Genomic DNA, 22797 nt, shown 5'->3' on the forward strand with positions numbered 1-22797 from the left:
TCAAAAAGGGGTATGGTGCGTGTGGTGCCCCCCCTACATTGGAAAGCAGCTGGAAAAGCACCCTGGGAGACCTCGTGCTGACCCAGGAAGCCTGCGCACACACTCTAAATCCCTGAATTCCAAACTTGATTGTACGAGATGCCATTTGCAACACGCATCAAAACCCTCCAGCCAAAGCAGCTTTTCGAGTCTGAAGGCCCACAGATGCCTTGAGATGGTCGCACACGGTGGCGCGCCCGCGTGACCTGGGACCCCGCGGAAGGACAGCAGCGCCCCCACTCGGGGCATCCAGGCTCGGTCTCCAACTGTACCAGCCGCCCCTGACCCCGAGGCCCCAGGAGTGGACTCTGAGCCAGCCGGGGCACCAAATGAGGTCAAGGAGGCACCAGGGCCTTGGCAGGCGAGCACGGAGCTGCGGCTCACCTACCCTCTCTCCTTAGGGAATCGAGGACGATCGACTGAACTTACCTTACGATTAACATTCTGGAATGACGACGGAAAACACGACGGAACGGTCGTGTTCATGTTTAGTAACTTCAAAACACCACCGGCTTTCACAGAAACGTCTTCCTGAAGGAGCACTAGTCCGTCAAGTAGCAGGAGCTCACCAGGAAGGGGCGCATAGAAACCGGGTGCAGCTCTCACACGCGGGGGGCTCCTCGCTGCCCCTGGCTGCCAGCGCTGTTTAGGTCGTGAAATCAGCGGCACGATCAATACTTTCGCTACGGCCGAGGACCCCGTACTTAAAGACACAACGGCATTTTCAAGCCCAGCGAGCGGCGGCGGCCGGGCGGAAGCAGGGCTGCGACCTGCAGGCACCTCAGGGCTCTCAAGGCTCCTCTTCCTCATCTTGCATTTCGGAAATTCTGTCTACGGATTGAAGGATTTCGGCAACACGATTCAACGCTTCCGCTCCAGCTGCCGGATGGAGGAGTGGGTGTTGTTCCCGCGGACGCGAAGGTTCTGCGAGGCCACGTGGGTGGTCTGCCTCGCCCCCTGCAGGCGCGGCGCCCTGGCCCGACCGCAAGGCCTCGTTCTGGCGCTTGAAGTTCGAGACCTAAGCCTGCAGCGAGCTTCTGTCCCGCTTCGGTTTCAGGATGGGACCTTCCGCCCTTACGGCCCGGTTTGTCATCGGCGCCAGGTGCTGCTGCCCCTGCTGGACCACTGACTCCAGATCTCGGCCGTCACTTTCCGCCTTTATCGTTTTCGCTTCCGGCTTCCGCTCCAGCGTCCTCCCCGTTTCTGCTTGAGTTTCGGAGAAGCTCTGGACCTCAGGCGGCTTTCCTCTCGGCCTAGAATTTTCAGCTTTCAGCGCTTCCTGGCATATCTGCAGCGTCCGCGGGCGCCTGTCCCCCAGAGACACTCCGGGAGCCGCGAAGTGTGCGCTGGGGCTCCCCGCCGGAGAGAGAGGCAGGCGCAGGAGTCAGGGTCGCTCAGCATCCACGGGGGCAGGGTCTCGGGCCCCACCAGCTCCCACGGGGTGGAGGAGGAGGAGCCTCCACCACTGGACGGCGAGTAGGCCCCGATCCACCCCTCGTCCTCGTCCTCGTCCTCGTCCAGAAGGTCACCAGCCGCTGTAGGGTCCTCGAAAAACGGCTGCTGCTATTCCAGGCCGTACCCCACGGTCTGGGGGGTGGGGAGCTGCGGCCCAGTCCCGGCAGGTGCCTTGCAGGTTCCTTTGAATAAATCCTGTTGTTGGCGGTGTCTTCTCCCGACAGGCCCGGGTTCTGGGTTTTCAGAAACTCTCTGAAGAGAACGGATCGGCCTCTGCAAGATCTTCAAGCTGATCGATCTCCAAAATGTGCCTCCTGGCGGGCCTTGCTTAGTGCATCTCCCCCTTTCCGTAGCCAAAATCTGGAACCCGTCCCGGCCGGTCGGGGGCGGCCCCGGGGCCCGGCGTGCTCGGCCGCTCACCGTCCGGAATGTGACGAGGCCCCCCGCTCGTGACATCTGGGGGGGATGCCAGGGCAGCGCGCGTAACCGGTCGTTGCGGGCCCGGCCCTTCCGAACCCGGCCGCGGGGGCTCCACCCGAGTCCCCGACCCCTGTCGCCCGCCGCCCGGCCCAGGACTTTGTCTTTTTAAACCTGACACAAAAGTTCAGACTCCACATAAGAAAAGAAGCTTGGCATGAATCGTTTCATGAAATCCAGGGGCGCCGGGTGGCTCAGTCAGTTAAGTGCTCTGGTCATGATCTCACGTTTCATAGGTTCGAGCCCTGCCTCGGGCTCTGCGCTGGCAGTGGGGAGTCTGCTTGGGACTCTCTCTCTCCCTCTCTCTCTGCCCCTGCCCCACTCACTCTCGCTCTCTGAAAAATAAACAAACAAAGACTAGCAACTCAAAAGAGAAGAGAAAGGCATGAACAGAGTTCTGAGTTCAGAGAAAACTAAGTAACAGTGGCCTTTAAACATATGGAGGGTCCTCACCCTCACCGTTGGGGGGAAAAATACCACAAATTACAACTTCTGTGACAGATCATGTTCACCTGTTAAACTGGGCAAAATACAGACGTCTGCGAACCTGCCGTTAAGGGGAGATACCAGCACTCGCCGTCACTGCTGTTGGAAGGCACAGCCTCTTGGCAAAGCCGTTTAGTGAGCTCTCTCAAAAAAGAAAATGCACTAACCCCTGACCAGGGACACCACTGCTCAGCATTCACCCTGCACACGCATTCACGCCTTTGCTCAGGGACGTGTGCGTAAGGACATTACGGGTAGTAAAAGATCAGAAATAACTTACATATGTATCTACAGAGGACAGGTTAAATGAGATGCCAGGCACTCTTACAGTGAAACACTCTGTGGCCTTTAAAAGCAACGCGACGGCTCTATAATGACATGTGACAAGCTCCTAAATGTACAAATTGTTATCGTCTCCGGCTGGGGCTTCCACACTCAGGGACAGAGACTCAGGGAGAGGAGCAGGAATTTGATTTTACTATACATACTTCTGGAGCATTTAACTTACAAAAATGTTTTTAATGTCTATTTATTTTTGAGAGAGACAGAGCGTGAGCAGGGGAGGGGCAGAGAGAGAGAAGACACAGAATCCAAAGCAGGCTCCAGGCTCTGAGGTGTCAGCACAGAGCCTGATGTGGGACTAGAACTCATGAGTCGTGAGATCATGACCTGAGCTGAAGTTGGATACTTAACTGACTGAACCACCCAGGTGCCCCTGGCATATTTAACTTTTTGAAATCATGGACATATGTTCTTTTTAATTTATTTTTAATTTTTTTAACTTTTTTTTTTTTTATTGTTAAGAGACAGGGAGGGGCACCTGGGTGGCTCAGTCGGTTGGGCGTCCGACATCGGCTCAGGTCATGATCTCGCCGTCCGTGAGTTCGAGCCCCGCGTCCGGCTCTGTGCTGACAGCTCAGAGCCTGGAGCCTGTTTCAGATTCTGTGCCTCCCTCTCTCTCTCTCTGACCTTCCCCCATTCATGCTCTGTCTCTCTCTGTCTCAAAAATGAATAAACGTTAAAAATTAAAAAAAAATAAATAAAAAGAGACAGGGAGAGACAGAGCATGAGCAGGGGAGGGGCAGAGAGCGGGGGAGACACAGAATCCGAAGCAGGCTCCAGGCTCTGAGCTGTCAGCACAGAGCCCGACGCGGGGCTCGAACTCACAAACCTGATCATGACCTGAGCCGAAGTCAGATGCTCAACCGACTGAGCCACCCAGGCGCCCCAGATGTATGTGCCTTTTTAAAACTATATTTAAATCATTGTAAAGAAAAGAGAGAAAGTCTGAGAGCAGAGTTGGGCTCAAGATATACTATCTGTGTGGTGACGGGTAAGTTGTTTAATGTCTCTGGGCTCTTTCGCTTTATCGGTAATACACTCGTGGTCTATTTGAATTCTTAGGCCCTGGCCTCTTAGACACTCCCAGTAAAGCATATACAGGGCAGTGCTGTGATTAGAACCCAGGTCGGTTGGGCTACGTTCATTCTTCCATTTCATTCCTTTGTCCATTCAACAAATTCCTGTGATTTTTTTTTTTTTAATGTACTTGACAGAGACAATTGAAGTGTTTGCTATGGGCCAGGCATGGTTCTAGATGCTTTACAGTTACTGACTTATTTAATCTGCACTACAACCCCCTATGACAGTTACCGTTACTGTCTTACTCTACAGGTAGGGAAACTGAGGCACAGAGAAGTGAAGTAACTTGCCCCAGCCCCGTGTCTGGTGGGTGGCTTAGTGAATGCCATTATTGCCAGGCAGGCTGCAGAGCCTGAGCTCTTTCTACAGCACCCCATGGAGTGTGGGGCATGGGGTCCCCAGGTCAGTGTGGAGGTACTCATAGCACTAGGAGGGGCTGTGAGGTGATGAGCCTGGAATCTTCTTCCCCTCTTGAACACCTGCTCATGGAACAGCCTGACCCATCCAGCCCCTCCACCTCTTTGAGTAGGGCTGGGGAAGAGAGCAGAAGAGGCTTTCTGGTGTCCAGAAAACAAACATGAATTCCCACAAGCCAAGTGGATGCCCGGAAAGTACCAGAGCTTGAGCTGTCTTGCAAGGGCCAGGGAACCCCAGAGACAAGCAGCTGAGGGGGGCGATGAGGGGCCAGGGGTCAAAGCAGGTCTCCCCAGGGACGGAACCATGGTGAGGCGTTGTGGAAATGACCACCACCACGGGCAGCTCTATGTTCAGGACGGGAGCTCTGGGAGCCATCTGGGTTCCTCGTATCTACTGGGGAGATGTGGGCACATAGATGGCAAACAGGGCCACGGGAGTGGCTGAGCCTACCAGGGAGAGCGTGTGGTAGGGTGACAAGAGCCCCCAGGAGCATCACCGTTTGAGAAACAGGCAGACGAAGACAGTTCACAGAGAAGATGTGAAAAGGATGGTCAGAAGGACGGGAAGAGAACGGGAGGAGAGGGCGTGACCCTCTTTCATGACGGCTGCCAACAGAAGCCCTGACAATGTCCTGTTCAGATATGGACAGTGTCTTCTCCAAGGTGAACTGGAGAAAGAATTACCTGAACAATGGAGTGGCACTTCCCTTGTTTTCTATTCTCACAGAGATGACACGTTTTCCCGTATGTTGTTTTGGCAGAGATCTCTGCATAAACACGTCTACACACACATACACGTATATTTGCAGGCGCACAGATTTAAATCAATTCAGCTAACATTTATTGAATCTCGGTTGTGTGCGAAGCACGGCACCTCCCAGGGGTCTGCCAGGATGTGACGGCAATGTGCTAAACGCCGAGATCCAACCGTGAGCCCAGACGGATGGGTTCCCCCAACAGGCGTGTGTCCTTCGTGCAGGACTTCAGAGAAGCCTTTACCAAACTGTGCATCAGACTTGGTTGGTTGATTCGCTGGACCCAATCCTGGGGCAGAGAAACCCACCTTCCCCGAAAACCTCCTGCTGAGTGAGAAACCAGCTCTTGTCTTGTTGAAGCCACCGATAATTCGGTGTCTGTGAATGTTAGAATCCTAATTAGTACTTACAGACATATGGCCCAGAATGACTGCAGAGAAAGGGCAGCCGCCTGTGAAAGATGTCCCCAGCTACGCTGCCCAGGATGGCTCTCAGTTTTGTAACGCTGCTTATTAAATTTCCTGGAACTCGGGGCGCCTGGGTGGCTCAGTCAGTTAAGCGTCCGACTTCGGCTCAGGTCACGATCTCGCGGTATGTGAGTTCGGGCCCCGCGTCGGGCTCTGTGCTGACGGCTCAGAGCCTGGAGCCTGTTTCAGATTCTGTGTCTCCCTCTCTCTCTGACCCTCCCCCGTTCATGCTCCGTCTCTCTCTGTCTCAAAAATAAATAAATGTTAAAAAAAAAAATTTAAATTTCCTGGAACTCAAGTTGCTGTTCTGCGCTCGACCCTCTCTCCGCCTTTGCACCTGCTCTGCCTCTCGGGCCGATCATGTAACGGGGTGTTCCAGACGCACAGACCACACGTGCAAGAGGCGAGAGGGAGGGCAGCACTGCCAGGGGAGGTCAAAGTGGTCCAGCCCCTGGGGATGCAGAGCTGGTGGGGGGAGGGGGAAGGGAGAAGAGAGGAGGGAGGCTGTAGGTCAAGATGTTTTTAGATGGAGTTGGAAATAATCCTGAGGTAGAGGGCAATCATTTGGAAAGAGTGAGGAACGCTCCTCCTTTGGAGACTGATTTTTAAGAGGTGAAAATAAGTGAGCATCTTCCTTTAAGGTTTCTTTTGCTTTTACAATACCGGAAAGAAGTTTGGCAAGTCGGGGAGGAGAGGTGTCACTCAAATGCAGTCCTGTTGCTGTGGGAAGGGACACGGGATATTATGATAGCACATCCATAGGGGACCCAGGTGGCCTGGCAAGATTATGCCTAAAATAGCTTTTATTTGGGAGCAGGTTCATGTTGCTTAATATAATTTTTAATGTTATAATTATGGGGAAAGTCCTAACATAGGCAAAAATGACACAATGGTCTCCCGAAACAGCATGAACTCAGGATAATCCTGTCTTATTCCTACTGCTATCCATTTCCCCTCCCTTATTTTAAATTCTTTTTTTTTTTTAAGTTTATTTATTTTGAGAGAGACAGAGAGAGAGAGTGTGTGTGAACAGTGGAGGGGCAGAGAAGGAGGAAGAGAGAGAATCCCAAGCAGGATTCTGCACTGACAGCTTGGAGCCCAATGAGGGCCTTGATGTCACCAACTGTGAGACCATGACCTGAGCCGACACGAAGAGTCCAACGTTCAACTGACTGAGCCTCCCAGGCGCCCGTCCCCTCCCTTATTTTAAAGCCAATACTGGGCGTCGTATTACATGATCCATAAATATAGCATTTTAATATGTATCTCTGAAACATAATAAACATAACCGCAAGGCCATTATGACATTAAAAATGATTTTTAAAATATCAACAATTTTATGGATGGTGTTCAAATATTTAATTATTTAGTAAATGTATTTAAAAAAATTTTTTTTTAACGTTTATTTATTTTTGAGACAGAGAGAGACAGAGCATGAACGGGGGAGGGTCAGAGAGAGAGGGAGACACAGAATCTGAAACAGGCTCCAGGCTCTGAGCCATCAGCACAGAGCCCGACGCAGGGCTTGAACTCACGAACCGTGAAATCATGACCTGAGCTGAAGTCGGACGCTTAAACGACTGAGCCACCCAGGCACCCCTAGTAAATGTATTTTTTTAATGTTTATGTATTTTTGAGAGAGAGAGAGAGAGAGAGAGAGAGACAGAGCACGAGCTGAGGAGGGGCAGAGAGAGAGGGAGACACAGAATCCGAAGCAGGCTCCAGGCTCTGAGCTGTCAGCACAGAGCCCCACGCGGGGCTCGAACTCACAAACCCGGAGATCGTGACCTGAACGGAAGTCAGACACTTAACCCACTGAGCCATGCGGGGGCCCCCGTAAATGTACTTTTATTTACAATTCTTCCGTTTGAGTCAGATCTAGACAAGACCCACGCATTGTGATTGGTTAATATGTCATTGAAGTATCCTTTAATGTACAGATTTCCCGTCTGCCTCTCTCTTTTTTAACCCTTGCAATTTATTTGCAGAAGAAACCAGTTTTTGCTTGGGCCCCGGGAGAGCCTCTCCCATGTGGACTTCGCTGCTTGCACGTTCACGTGCTCGAGTATACCCTCCATACTTCCCGTGAATTGGTCGTTTCATCTAGAGCTGTGGCGTCCCATATGGTAGTCACCAGCCAAAACCAGAATAAATTAGGTAAAATTTCAGCTGCTCGGCAGCCACATGTGACTCTCCTGCCACATCAGACAGTACAGATTATAGAACACGTCCATCAGGCGGGCAAAAACTTCTCCTGGACATTTAAAGGCTGAGAAGCTTACCTAAAATGTAATTTTTTTTGGAAGACCGTTTCATCAGGACATTAGCCTTTGACGCTATAGCATCCTTTGTTCCCCGGGAGAAAAGTGTCTTTGGAGTAAGTGACCCCAAGGTCAGCCCCTCTGGTATTCCCTGTCTCCATCCAGGCATCTCGGAGTCCTCCTCGAGACTTTCCTCTCCCCCTGGTTTGTATTGTTGCTTTTACCCCCTAAGCGCCTCTCAAATCGGTCCCCTTGTCTCTAGTTTTGGAGCGAACACTCTGCCCCAGGTCACTTTATCTCCGAGAAACCGAAATGCTCTTCTGCTGGGTCTCCCGCGGTCACCTCGGCCTGCACCTGGGGCCTTCTCTGCAGGACAGCGGCAGGAGCTCTGTGCTCAGAGCACTGGAACATTCCCGTCTGGATCAGGAACGTGCTTACCACGGGGCCCACTGTGCAGTGAACAGTGATGCAGAGGAAGGCACAAAATGCTGGGACCGGTGCAGTAAAATTGAGGACCTGGCCAGAGTTTCGTTTACTGAGTCCTGCTCTAGCTTCTGGGCCGTGGGAGTGAAAAAGACAGGGTAGATGCCCACCTTCCAGGAGGAGGGAGTTTATTTTCTAAGGGAGAAAGGCATACTCTAATCAGGTAGATAAATGAACAGTAACAACTTAGATCACGTCAAGTTTTGAGAAGAACATGGAGTGATTGGATAGAAACCAGGAGTGGTGGGCGGGGGGGTGGGTGGGGTCTACTGTAGAGAATGGTCAGGGGAGGCTTCCTGGAGGAAGTGACATTTGAGCAGAGCCATGAAGGGTGAGAAGGATGAGGACACAGCTGCCGAAGAGCCCCGGGGAGGGGAAAGCCAGGCGGTGGGAGGAAAGCCAGGCAGGGGAAATAGTCAAGTGCAGAGGACCGGAGCTGGGAAAGAGCCAGCAAGTGACTCGGGGAAGATGACCTCAGCCTCAGTTTTCTCATCCGTAAAATGGTAACAGGGGCACCTACCAACTGCCGAGGCTGCAGCTATCATTGTCAAGATTATGATTATCGTTTAGTTCAGGAGAGGTTTTAACAGAGCAAATAAATGCTTTCACCCAGACCAGACAACAGATTCATTAGTTGTATGTTGTGACTTCCCCTGGAGAATATGGTTTAGGCTCTAGAACTCGTAATGACACTAGACCCTTACCTCGCCCCGCCTCCACATGCATGGACACATGCACGCATATCCACACACAAGTACACATATACACAGCATCTATGAGGGGTTTCGGTTTGTGGCTGTCGGATTCCTGTTCCCGAACACCACCTTGGAGACAGTGCAGATTTTGGCATTTCAGGCTTCAAGCTTTCAGCTCATCCCCAACGCCCCCCCACACCCCTTCCTTGTAAATCTGTGGGACGAGCAGGCTGTCAGCAGCACAGAAGGAGGGGGGGTGGGGCTGGGGGTGGGGACCAAGCCACTTAATCAGCTGGGAAGTCTCCTCAAAAGCTCCTCTGCCTCAATCCGCAGGGAGACCGGGGGACAACTTGCAACACAAGTTGGGTCCTTAAAAGGCAGCACAGAGACCAAGCCGGGGCGAAGGGAAGGCATCCTGGGAGGTGAGAGCATCACCTGTGGGGTGGGGAGAAACAGGTGTTTCCTGGGGAAAACAGCAGCTGCAGGGAAGAGAAAGGTCTACAGGGAACAGCAAAGGCAAAAAAAAAAAGAAAAAAGAAAAAGAAAGAAAGAGAAAAAAAAAACCAAGACAGAGATGATTCCACCTCTTTTTAAATTATGGACACGCTCCGGGGACTCAGAATCCAGAGGGCTTTCCTGTGTTATGGGGCTGTGGGGACACCGCGCGATACGGGGTGGGGACGCTTCCTTCTCTCCGTTCACAGCAACACCATCCTCTCAGCTGCTCCGACCAAAACCGTGCGGTCATCCTTGACTTCTTCCCGCGTCTCACATGCCACAGTCATCCCATCCGGAACGCCCACCGGTTCGAGCTTCAGAAGGTATCCAGAACCTGAGCAGACCCCCTCTCCCCTCCCCCACCGCATCACCTGTCACGCGGCTCAGGGAGAGGCTGTCCTTCCACGTGTCCTCTTCCAACCCATGCCCCTCTGCAGTCTGGCCTCAGCACCTGGCCAGAGCGACCCTGTTCCTCTGAGCTCCCCCCCCCCCCTTGCTTGCAAAGCCAAACGCGAAGTCCTGGGAGGGGCCCTAGCAACATCCAGAAGCTACCATGTATGTGCCCAGCTGAGGTTGTATGGTGACACGAACATGTCCTGTGTGCCCTTGCCCAGAAGCGTGTGGGTGTCAGGTGATGTATTCGTTTCCTATTACTGCTACATCAAATGATCAGAGCATCATAGCTTAAAACAGCAGAAATGTATCCTGTCTCAACTCTGGAGGTCAGAAGTCCGAAATCAACCTTGCTGGGCCAAACCCCAAGACTCTAGGGGAGAATCCATTCCTTGCCTCTTCCAGCTTCTGGTGGCTGCCTGGCATTCTTTGGCCTGTGGCTCCATAAATCTAATCTTGTCTCCGTGGTCACATTGCCTCCTGTTCTGGGTGTGTCTAATCTCCCACTGCCTCTCTCCTGTGAGGACACTTGTCATGGCACTCAGGGCTCATCCAGATGAGCCAGGAAAATCTTCATTTTAGGATCCTTAACTTAATCACAGTGTGGTCCGATGAGATGCAAAGAGACCGCCTTGTTGGGCCTTCTTGCAAAGACCGTGTGTTTTTCCCCGGAAAACAGTAACGAGTAAAGATTCGTGATCAAGAACTTCTTTTGCAAGAAGGAGCAAGCTGAAGATTAAAGCACAGAGGAAGGAAAGGCCTGAAGAAGCAGAGAGAAATGGGGCCAGCATCCTCATGACATTTATGAGCTCCTGGATCACACAGAGCCTGAAGCCCTTCTCGTCCACCTCTGGTCTTTTCAGTTGTGAGACCCAGTAATTTCCTCTTTCTTTTAAGCCAGTTTGAACTGGATGTTCTGTCACTTACACCAAAAAGAGTTCTCATTGATATTCTCTTTAAACCTCAAATTCTTACCTAAAAATAGGTTAAATATCTTACAGAATTATGATAAGATTTAATTTTTTAATGCTTATTATTTATTTTTGAGAGAGAGAGAGAGCAGAGGAGGGGCAGAGAGAGAGGGAGGCACAGAATCCAAAGCAGGCTTCAGGCTCCGAGCTGTCAGCACAGAGCCCGACACGGGGCTCAAACTCACAAACTGCGAGATCAGGGCCTGAGCCAAAGCCAGATGGATGCTCAACTGATGGGGCTACCCAGGCACTCCCAGAATTATGATAAAATTTAAATGAAATGACATGTATAACACATACATGTTAATTCCTGGCACGTAAAAATTCTCCTTGTGAATGATGGCTGTTAATATTTAACAATTGACCATCACAAGATAAGAACTAGATCTTACATCAAGCTGGTATGTTTGGGTTATAGTTACCAAAATCTAGAGCCTGGGGCGGAATCTGGGAGACATGGGAGCAGAGCTGACGCGTTCCCTGTGGCTGACCGTTTACCTAATGGCGTGTTCACTAACTGTCAAGTGTCTTGGGGGGCTGCAGAGGGGTCTTGTTCTCATCAGGAGCTCATGGTTTCTCTTGTCAAGGTAAGTTCAGCATCTATTAATCAGGCGCCTTCGATATTCCCAGAGCAGGGCTGGGGACTGGAGATCCAACAGGAGGGAGAAGCGTGAGTTCAGGCTGCAGCAGGACTCACAGTCTGATGGAGGAGGCGCAGGCGAATCCGGTAATCACACACGCAGGTGGAGTGCAGGCTGGAGTGCTGGGTGGGGTGAGATGGTGGAGGATCCAGGGCAATCTGGGAGGGCTTCTGGGAGGCGGTGATGTTGGCACTGAGACCTGAAAGACACACAGGAGCTTATGAAATAAAGGGCATTTTGAGCGGAGAAAACTTCATGTGCCTGTGACACAGGGAGTATATTCTGGGCTGAATTGTGTCCCCACACTCCCCATTCGTGTGTCGAAACCCTAACCCCCCATATGATGGCATTTGGAGGTGGGGACTTTAAGGAGGTAATTAAGGCTAAATGAGTCACAAGGGTGGGGTCCTAATCCAATAGGACTGGGGTCCTCACCAAAAGAGGCTCAGACACCAGGGATGCGTGTGCCCAGAGCCGAGACCACATGAAGACAGAGGCAGAAGACGGCCATCGACAAGCCCAGGGGACAAGCCTCAGGAGAATCCCACCTTGACATCCTCGATCTTGGACTCCGGCCTCCAGAAATGTGAGCGAATCGGTTTCAGTTGTGGAAGTCACCCGGTCTGTGGCAGCCTTAACAGACTCACACCAGTATGAGAAGTCTGGGGACGCCCGGCCAGGACAGAAGGAGATGGGGGTGGGGTGTGGGGGGTGTGTCACGTCCCACAGGCCGACTTAGGGATTTTTTGGTCTTTATTGCAGGAGCCGTTGAAGTATTATTAGGGCAGAAGTGACGAGTATATAGAATCTGCACACAAGTAGAAATTGAAGCTCACTTTGAGAAAGAAAGAGGATTTTGAATCTGCCCTTATTGTGGTTTTTTTTTTAATTTTTAAAATATTTATTTTTGAGGGAGAGAGAGAGAGAGAGAGACAGAGTATGAGTGGGGGAGGGGCGGAGAGAGAGGGAGACACAGAATCTGAAGCGGGCTCCAGGCTCTGAGCTGTCAGCACAGAGCCCGATGCGGGGCTTGAACTCACGGACCTGAGATCATTCATGACCTGAGCTGAAGTCGGATGTTTAATCGACTGAGCCACCAAGGCGCCCCTGCCCTTCTTGTGTTCGATTTGACTGCCTCACCCTGGAGTGTGACAGGGGGCTGGAATTGCCCTCTTGGCTGCTGAGTCACGTTGCCCAGCTGGTGCTTGATGCTATTCCTTGAGTGAATAATGGCGGGATGTATGGGTCGGTGGGTATCTCGAGGGTCCAGAGGGAGGAGAGATCGCTCTGCCTGGTTGGCTGGAGAAGGTAGGACTTCGGACCAGCTACGGAATTTGTGGGACCCAGTGCAAAATGGAAATCTAAGGCCGCTTGTTTGAAAATGATTAGGAGTTTCAAGACCGGACAGCAGGGCATTAACTCAACCGTGGGTCCTTGCGAGCTCAGGGGGCTGTGTGACGGCACAGGTCACAGATCTAGGAAGCCAGCCCTGGTTGGAGTACATCCTGGAAAGCTTCATGGAGGAGGAGGCAGCATTTGAGCTGGATTAGATCTGGGCCTGGGAAGCGACCTTCTCAGACAGAGGGGTGGAATGGTGTAGGCAAGAAGGTGGACAAGCACACCTCCCGATACGAGCCCAGAGGTCATGGGCGGACACTCTCTTTCACTGTTTAAAAAAAAAAAAAAATCTGTCTGAGGCTCATTCCTCCGAGCTCTATTTTGGGGTGGGTTTCATTAATAACAGATGAATTCTGGCTCTGGGGACACCAGAGGTAATTTTTCACTTTTATTGGGGCTTGATGAGCTCTAAGCGTCATGCAGAAGCCCAGCCCCATTTTCAAATGGGCTCTTTTCCATTCTGCTCCTTTGCAAGCAAACAAAGGCCACCAGCGAGGAAGGCCTGGCTCGATCACAGAGCGCTGGCACGGTGCCTTTCGACGTCAGCAGCTGTGCCCCTGGCATCTGCCGTGCTGAGGTCCTGGGGTGGCACACTGCCTTGTGTTCGTCGCGGTCTGGGGGCTGGCATGATGGGGAACCCTGCCAGGAGGGGGCCTGGCCGGAGTAAACCGACGGAGGGTAGCTCTGGGGGCTTCACCGGTAAGAGGTTCGTCGTACTCATACGAGTTTCCTCGGGCCACCATAACAGCCACGATCTTGGAGGCTCACGCAGAAACGCACCGTCTCAAAGTTCCGGAAGCTACAAGCTAAGCATGAAAGTCAGCAGGGCTGTGCTCCCTCTGAAGGCTCTAGGGAAGAATCCGTCCTGTCTTTCTCTGGCTTCTGATGGTTGCCGGCCGTCCTGGCCGTTCCCTGGCTTGGCATCACTCCTGTGACCGTCCCCCTTGTCATAAGGCATTCTTCTCTCTGTCTCTGCGTCCCAATTTCCCTCCTCTTTTGAGGACACTGGTTACTGCACCCTAATGTAGTGGGACCTCATCCACAAAGACTCAGTTTCCAAATAAGGTCACGTTCACAGGTACTGGGGGTTAGGACTTGATTATATATTTTGTGGGGGGGACACAATCCAACTCACAGCTCAGGTCTCCTGTCCTCCCAAGATACTAAGAATCACAAGGAACATCTGCAGGGGGCCCTGCACTTCACAAAGTATTTCTTTGCTTTTAATTTTATTTCTTTTTTTTTCTTAGCGTTTATTTTTGAGAGAGAGCACGTGTGCACGCGTGCACGTGCGAGGGTGGGGAGGGACTGAGAGAGAGAGGATCTGACGCGGGCTCCGCGCTGACAGCAGAGAGCCCGACGCGGGGCTCGAACTCACAAATCGTGAGATCGTGACCTGAGCCCAAGTTGGACGCTTAACTGATGGAGCCACCCAGGCACCCCCACAAATGTTTTTCTAAACCCTCTGCCCTGTCTCCTTTGCTCAGCAGCTCTGTCAGGTAGATTGGGAGGAAGCCCTGTGCCCATTTTACAGCCAGGATAATTGAGTTGTAAAACATTTTAAGTCGCAGCAAGGGACACATAGACAGCTGTTAGAAATATTTAGGGAAAACCCACGAATTGGGTGGCGGGAGGAAAGAAGGAGGTAAAGTGGGCAAGAGAACTGGAGACATGAGACGGGCCAGCCACTCTGAGAAACGCTCCCGAGAAAGGTTTGGAGATCACATTCCTGTCTCTGTAACGCATCAGCCACAGCTCAGCATTTATTGAATGTTCACCGTGTGGCAGGCACTGTGCTAAGCCCTGTAACCAAATCTTTGATTTAATCCTTACATCTGCCCGGTGCCGTGGGCTTGATTACTACTCCCTCCCTGTTCACAGGAGGGAGCTGAGTGAGACCCAAGGGGGTAAATGGAGGAGCCAGTAGTCGAAAGTCAAAGCTTACACTCCGTCACTGGGCCATTCTCACTGCTGACAGTGGCCCACACGTGTGGGCCAGTGACTGTCCTATCAGACCTGCTGGGCCCTGTGGCAGGGCATTAGTGCGGATGGGCAGGAGCTCAGAGTCCCATGTAATGGGGAGAGGAGCCCAGGCTTGTGGAGGTATCTGTCACACGGGTTGGGAAAGAAGGTATAGACTGGGTACCAAAGTGCTGTAAGGATCTAGACTGAGGGTGACAAACTTTTCCTGTTAAGGGCCAGACAGGAAATATTTCAAGCTTTGCAGGCCACATAGTCTCTATCACAACTACCCCACGTATAATATGCAAATGAACGAGCGTGGCTGTATTCCAATAAAACTTTATTGACACTGAAATTGGAATCTCATATGATTTTCCTATGTCATGAATACTATTTTTCTTTTCTGCTTATCATTTCCTCTGCTGTCTCCTACTCATTGAAAAATGCAAAAACCACTCTTAGCCTGAGGCCGTTCAAAACCAGGCAGGGGAACGGATTTGGCCAGGGGGCCGTGGTTTGCGGAAACATCTGAGGACTTGGCCCTGTTGGAGGCTATCGGAGAATATGGCCAGGGCGCGACACTTTCCATTAAAACTGTGACAGGAGCAAAAGGGGCCACGTGAGTGCTGTGATTTCTGACGAGTGCGTTTCGTGTAGCGAATCCCCGAATGACCTGGCCTTCATGATGGCACCGTGATAAGTGACACAGAGGTTCTGCCTTAGGAACCCTGAGCCGGGTGTGCAGATAAATGCGCCTTCCTAGAGCTCTTGCTGTCAGGAACACCCCGGTTCCGGGCACCTGCTAAGGGGTCCAGCAGCTGTGTGTGGTGGAGGCAGGACGGGGCTGGTCCTTGAGCCAAGCTGAGTTCCCTCTTCGCGCCATTAGTTCCCAGAAGACGCCGGGGCAGTTGTGATGGAAGCCAGTCTTGGGCCTGGAAGGAAGGTGTTCGGGCGGGAGCTGCCCGAGGAATGATGCAGTTTGGGTGGGTTACAGAGGCCTGTGATGTGTGGCACCATTGAGCAGGGGGGTGTGTAGGCTGTGGGCCGTAGGGCCTCCCTGCTCTTGAGCAGGAAGGAGGGAGCGTGAGCCCGCCCTCTCATTTTCCAGATCCATGCAGATCACCATCTTTTCCGGAGTGGCCCCCGGGGCCTGGAGAACTTGCCGGGCCCTTTGCTGGAAGTGGGGTGCTGCTTTCACGTTCCAGCACCAGCTGTGTGACCTTGGGCAAGGTGCTGAAGCCCAGTGAGTCTCGGCTTCCTCCTGTCTCCCCACGGGACGGACCGTGACCCTCTGGTGGTAGGTGGTAGGGTTGTCGGGAGGATGTAGATGGGACAGTGCAAGGTGCCTCGCTCCCCGGAGATCCTCTGTGAGTGGTGGCAGCGACAGGCCACACGTCCGCCAGGCTCAGACGCCGTTGTCATCGAAGGTCACTGAAAATTTGGCCTTAAGGGACAACGTCCTTTGCCACCAAGCCTTGGAGTTAGATTTCTCCTTCTCTCTTGGCGTCCAGCCCCTGGGGAAGGTTAACTTTGTAAATTCTCTTCGAGACGCAAAATCCACCGGGCCGTCTCTGCCTCTCCCTCCCCCAACCCCATCCCTTCCTGGGGCAGACAGAAGGAACTCATCAGACATTCGAAGGTGGGAACTGCACTTTTTCAACAATTGAGACAAAAAGAAAAAAAAAAACCGAAATTAAATCCAGCAATTAAGTTCTAATTGACAATTACTTCACTTCGTGGCTCTGTGCCAAGGTTGGGAGCCTGGCTCCCACAAATGGTGTTTTTGTGCAGACTCGGGGAGGAGGAGGTGAGGGAAAGGGGGCTAAGGAGGTGATATCTGGGGACAGGGCAACAAAGGCCACTGACCCAATGCCAGCATTCTAACTGTTGGGGTGGGGGGTGGGGGCTGGGCTGGGGAACCCGAGGGCCTCTTTAGAACTAAAATGGTGAATACGGTGAACTCTGGGCTTTCTTTAAGCAAATTTTGCGTTCTAGGGAGAGCCCATCCTGGCAGGCCTGGGGTAGGCACCCTTCTGTTCACACCTGGGGTGGGGACATTCTGTCTTCACACCTGGGGTGGGGCCCTTCTCTGTTCACACCTGAGGAGGGGGTCCTTCTCTGTTCACACCTGAGGAGGGGGCCCCTTTTTTGTTCACACCTGGGGTGGGGCCCTTCTCTGTTTACAGCTGACATGTGGATCTTTCTCTGTTCACACCTGGGGTGGGGACCTTTCTCTGTTCACACCTGAGGAGGGGGAACTTCTCTGTTCACACCTGGGGTGGGGACCCTTCTCTGTTCACATCTGAGGTGGAGATCCTTCTCTGTTCACACCTGAGGAGGGGGCCCCTTTTCTGTTCACACCTGGGGTGGGGCCCTTCTCTGTTTACAGCTGACATGTGAATCTCTGTTCACACCTGGGGTGGGGACCTTTCTCTGTTCACACCTGAGGAGGGGGAACTTCTCTGTTCACACCCGGGGTGGGGTCCCTTCTCTGTTCACACCTGGGGAGGGGGAACTTCTCTGTTCACATCTGAGGTGGAGATCCTTCTCTGTTCACACCTGAGGAGGGGGTCCTTCTCTGTTCACACTTGGGTTGGGGGCCCTTCTCTCTTCACAGCTGACCCGGGGACCTTCTTTGTAGACAGGGAGTTTCAGGGCCTTGTGGTTGACTCTGGGGCAAGGAGCCACGGCAGTACCCAGGCCAGGCCACCCTGCAAGGCTTCTAGAGAGCCAGGAGGGGCTTGTGAGGGTCAGCCTCCAGGTCAATCTATATTCGTACCCTGGAAGAGGTGGGGGAAAGAGAATCTGCTGCTCCAGTCTGTGGATTCCATGGGCTGCTTCTCTGCCTCTCGCCCACTCACCCGCTCATCCATTTACTCACACGTTTGCCAACTGCCGAATTCTTCCACGAACATTTATGGGGCATCTAGAAGTTACTCTGCAAGCCAGGAAGATGGAGGGTGGACCCTGCCCTCAAGGAGAAGGGAAATGAGACCCATAGAATATGACCTGGTATTTACTGAGTACCTGCTGTCCCAGTCAGCTCCGGCTGCCGTAGCAAAATACCACAGACTGGGAAGTTAAATGACAGAAATGTATTTCTCACAGTTCTGGAGGCTGGGAAGTCCAAGACAAAGGTGCTGGCAGATTTGGTTCCTAGCGAAGACTCTCTTCTTCCTGGTTTGCAGACAGGGCCTTGCATGGAGGAGACAGAGAGAGAGAGAGAGAGAGAGAGAGAGAGAGAGGGTTCTCTGGTGTCTGTTCTTTAAAGGACACTAATCCCATTAGACCAAGGCCCCACCCTCCTGACCCCATCTAACCCTAATCACCTCCCAAGGGCCCCACCTCCGAACATCATCACACTGAGGGCTAGGGGTTCAGCATATAAATTTGGAGGAGACACAAACATTGAGTCCATAGCACCTATAATGGGCCACCCGTGGTGTTTTACCCAGGTAACTGCTAAAACCTTATAAAATCCCTCTAAGGTACATATGACTATCGCTTCCGTTTTGCGGACGAGGAAACCAGTATTTAGGGAAGGTTAAGACGCTCCCCTCCTCAAGGTCCTAGAGTAAATCAATCTGGGACGTCCGAGACTAGAATCCAACTAAGTTTTGATTCAGAAGCCTGTACCTTTTCACGACCTGCAGGTAGAAAGCGATACGTGTCCCAGGAGAGATGAAGTCACATCATGAGTCATGGAAACACAGATACAAACAAAAACACTCGGTATCCCAGCTCTCCCCCTCCTCTCGGTGGAGGAGTTAAAGGCAATGTGGGAAAAACAAAGATGTGTTCCTGGTGCCACCGCTGAGGAGGGTGGCAGGTTTGACCCCTCTGGTAGGAGCCCCCCGCACCTTGGCTGAGCATTTGGGGCAGCAACACGGGGCGTCCCGGGCTTGCACCAACTGAGACCCCGCCACGTCACCCAAGTGTGCCAAAATCACGCTCCGGTGTGTTGCCAACGATGAAGAATTGCTCGGGAGGGAAATTCCACATTATACGTTGCAGCCAAGACAAGAGTTCCGGAACCCCAGCTATAAAATAAATCAAACACAGGCGTAACCACCGCCTGCACCGTTCAGAGGAATCTTCCAGATCAGAGCCACAGAGGGAAGTGGAAGGGGAATGGGCCTCTGAGTCTCCCCAGTGATCGTCCCGCTGCCCCTACATCCCTGCTGCTGCCTCTTCTCCAGATGAGCTGATGTTCAGCCACACGGCACTGGGTTCCCCCACTGCCCCCCCCCCCCCCCGAGCCCCGACCCCATCCTCCCAGATGCTCCTCCTCTGCTTGTCCACCTGGCAAGCTCCTTCTTCAAGGGCCTGCTTGAGAATCACCTCCCTTGGAAAGCCTTTCTCAACCACATCCTTCCCCAAGACCATGCATTGCTTCTTTTCCTATAATCAGCCCCAGGGCACAGCCTTCGAGGTCACAGGCTGAGCCAGACCCGGGCCAAATCCCAGCTCTGCTACATTCTCTGTGAACGTGGACCTGGGATCTCACTTCTCTGAGCCTCCGTCTCCTTCTCTGTGAGCTGGAGGTAATTCCGAGACCCCACGGGGCTGCTATTCTCAGCGGAATGCTTCTTGAGTGTCCCCTGCGTGCCAGGCATCGTGCTAAGCTGCGAGGACACCGTGGCAAACAAGACGGGCGGTGTTTTCTGAGGCGTTGATGGGGTAGTTTATGAAACGGGCTGAGCACCGTTCCCGAAACTTAGGATAAGCTCAGTAAATCGGTCGTTAGGATCATGGTCCCGCAGGATTTTGTGCAGACTTCTGCTGTGAGACTTTTTACACCGTCCTGGAATTCCTGGTGCGTATGCGTTCTCCTGCGCAGGTGGTGAGCACCCCCGTGTAGGGACGGTGTCGTCCCTGGCTCCGTTTGCCCAGCGCCTGTCCAGCTCCTGCCTCGCTGTAAGCTGTACCGTCACACTTTGTTGCCAGAGGGTGTGATTGAAGATGGTGACCCAGGAACCAAACAGCAATTTGGCTACAGAGGTGGCCAGCAACCTGAGGTCCAAAGGCAGTGGGTGCAGCGACCGTCCTCAGGAGACGAGGGTCACTAATTTTCCCATGGAGTTTGTCCTGGTGCCAAAAGGGAATCGCTTTTCAGAAAATTTGGAACGGGTCGGGAGCCTGGGCAGCTCGGTCGGTTAAGCGTCTGACTTCAGCTCAGGTCATGATCTCATGGTTCGTGGGTTTGAGCCCCGCGTCGGGCGGTTGCGGATTCTGTGTCTCCCTCTCTCTCTCTGCCCCTCCCCTGTTCCCACCCTGTCTCTCTCTCTCTCTCCAGAATGAATAAACATTTAAAAAAAGTTAAAAAGCAAAACTGGAATGAGAGTGAATCTCCGCGTCCCCTTTCTTCTCTCTGGCTCCCGCCCCCTGAGATGTTGCACGTCTGCATTAAACCAAAGCTGGGTTTTCCAGTTCCCTCCTCCAAACAAAGCTCTGAGACAGAGACAGAAAGAGAGAGAGAGAGAGAGAGAGAGAGAAAGGGAGGAGGGGAGGGAGGGAAAAGGAACAGGCAGTGAGAGAAGGGGTGAGGGGGTGTTGAAGGGAAGGAAAGGGAGACACCGGAAGGGTACAGGGACGGGGAAAGGTGACAGCAAACACAGCTTACCTGGGAGGGTGCACTGGATGGCCGCTTTCCGCAATCACTGCTCTGCCCCGGTACAGTCCCCCTTCTCTCTCCCTCTCCTCTCCCGGGGCTGTGATGACATCTCCTCGCCGAGCTCCCAGGCTCCAGACCTGCCCCGCTCCAGACCATCCAGCACCCTGCTGTCCTTAGAACCTTTCCGTGGATATCCATCCTTTCTATGGTAATCTAATGGCATCGTCCTCTGCTCTCAAGAGTCCTCAATGGCTCCCCAGTCCCCTGAGAATCAAGCCAGGGCTCTGTGGAATTTCATTTAAGACCCTCAGTGCTCTGGTTCCTGACTCTGGCCGTCATTTATCCCCATTGTCATTGCCAAACCTCCACCCTCCAACCACCCTGCCCTGTACCCTGTGCTCCTAGCATCCTGAAGTTCCCGTAGCTCCCTGATTGGGTTTCTTGGTTCTCCCTTCCCTTTTGGCAGACATCTACTTATTTTTCAAGATTCTGTCCAGACATTACAGTCTCGAGGAAGCCTCTCCCGACTCCCACACGCCTGGCTCCCTGGATGATTATCCACTGGAAGCAGTACAGACTCCCCCCTCGGCTCTGGCCACACTCGAGTGCACTTTGTCACCATAGCTAGCCCTTCCCGGGCACCTACTGGCCATCAGCGTTGGACTAAGCACCTCACATCATGATGTAACCCGAGGTCTCAAAACCACCCATGACGTAGGTGTTGCTGTTCCCATCTTCATTTTAAGAAGAGGGCACTAAAGGACCAGCAAAAGTGATTAACTTGCCTGGGATCACACAGCCAGTGAGTTCAGAGTTGACATTTGAACCCAGGTCTGTCCAATTCCAAAGCCCGTGCCCTTCATTTCTGTTCTCTGGAGCAGAGAACTCCAGATGGTGATATCTTTGAGTTAGGGATGAGTTCTCTCTGTCCTTGCATCCCCAGCACTGAGCACAGTACTTAGCACCTAAGAAAACTTAACAAAAATTCATTGGATGGATTGGCGATGATTATGCCCATTTTCCAGATAAGGAGACCGAGGCTCAGAATTATTAAACAATGTGCTGAAGGCCACCCCACTAGCAGGTGGCTGATCTGGAATTAGGACCCAGGTCTTCTCTGTGTGCAGGTGGTGCTGACTTCACCACCCCACACCGTCCAGGGGACCGTCTCCCTCATCAGGAAAGCTATAGTTTGGAGCTTGAAACATCAGCATTGACAGTAATCACCATTATAACCACCTACAGCTTCCTTTTTCCATGGCTGACGCCAGTGCTGGAACAGCATCATGGGAACAGACGCGGGGCTGTGGGAGGAGTGAACAGGCGAGGACCAGCCCAAACGCGACGTAGTCAGCAGCAGTAGCAACATGGCCTCCAGCACTGATGGCCCGCGGTGGGGGAGGTGCTGTGCTAAGTGCTCTATGAGCACGAGCACATTGAGCCTCCATGACCAGAGGGACTGTGTGGACCACTGTTTGAAGACGGGGTAACAGAGGTGGAGTAATTTGTCTGGAGTCTGTGGAAACCCAAGTCTATCCTCTCTGGCCCTGCAGCCCATGCTCTTTACCCTGTGCACACAGTCTTCCTTCTGGTCCACCTTTGCCCTGCTGAAATTTGCCATCAGCTGGACAGAGCCATGGTGTCAGTTTGGCCACTGGCATCCAATGAGGGCGCCATATTGAAAGTAGAACCAATGTGCAGCTGTTGCCTCAGTGAGGAGCCCCGACTCTCCCAGGAGCCGAGGAGAGTGATAACTTGTGGGGCTCCTGCTGCTGGTCTGAATCGACCAAAAACGCCTTACGGAGGCGACACTTAGCCACCCCTGGGTAAGAGGCGATAGATAGCGTGTGGGTCTTTTGTGGCCGGGGAGATTCTTGGACAGTAAGGGGAGGACGACATTGGGAAACTATCGACAACCTCTAATCACATGTCATTTCCAAAATCTGTAGAAACAACATAACAATAAACAGACAGCAAAGAAGAGACAGAAAACGTGGCAGTTGATGCCCATCTAGTTAGACAGACTTTCCAGGGAGGTGGGAGGAGCTCAGGGCTAAGGAATGCCTTGTGTCTTCTCCCCACAATGAAATAAACCAAAGTAAACTCATACACCCTTCCAACTACTCCCTGATTCCTGACATTCCCTTCTCCTGGGACACAGTCCATCTTTTCACTGTTAGAGATAGTTTTATTTTATGTTTAAAAAAAAATTTTTTTAATGTTTATTTATTTATTTTTGAGAGAGAGAGAGAGAGAGAGAGCAGGGCAGGGGCAGAGAGAGCGGGAGACATAGAATCCGAAGCAGGCTCCAGGCTCGGAGCTGTCAACAAAGATCCCGACGAGGGGCTCACAGCCACGAGACGT

At 52.5% G+C, this 22797-nt stretch overlaps 1 pseudogene; it reads right to left on the reverse strand.

Annotated features, from left to right (window-relative positions):
* Nucleotides 1–698: 698 nt before the first annotated feature.
* Nucleotides 699–22797, reverse strand: part of LOC131494545 (endosome-associated-trafficking regulator 1-like) — an 84863-nt pseudogene continuing 62764 nt past the window's right edge.

Source organism: Neofelis nebulosa, chromosome 14, assembly GCF_028018385.1.
Source record: "Neofelis nebulosa isolate mNeoNeb1 chromosome 14, mNeoNeb1.pri, whole genome shotgun sequence".
NCBI classification, from domain to species: domain Eukaryota; kingdom Metazoa; phylum Chordata; class Mammalia; order Carnivora; family Felidae; genus Neofelis; species Neofelis nebulosa.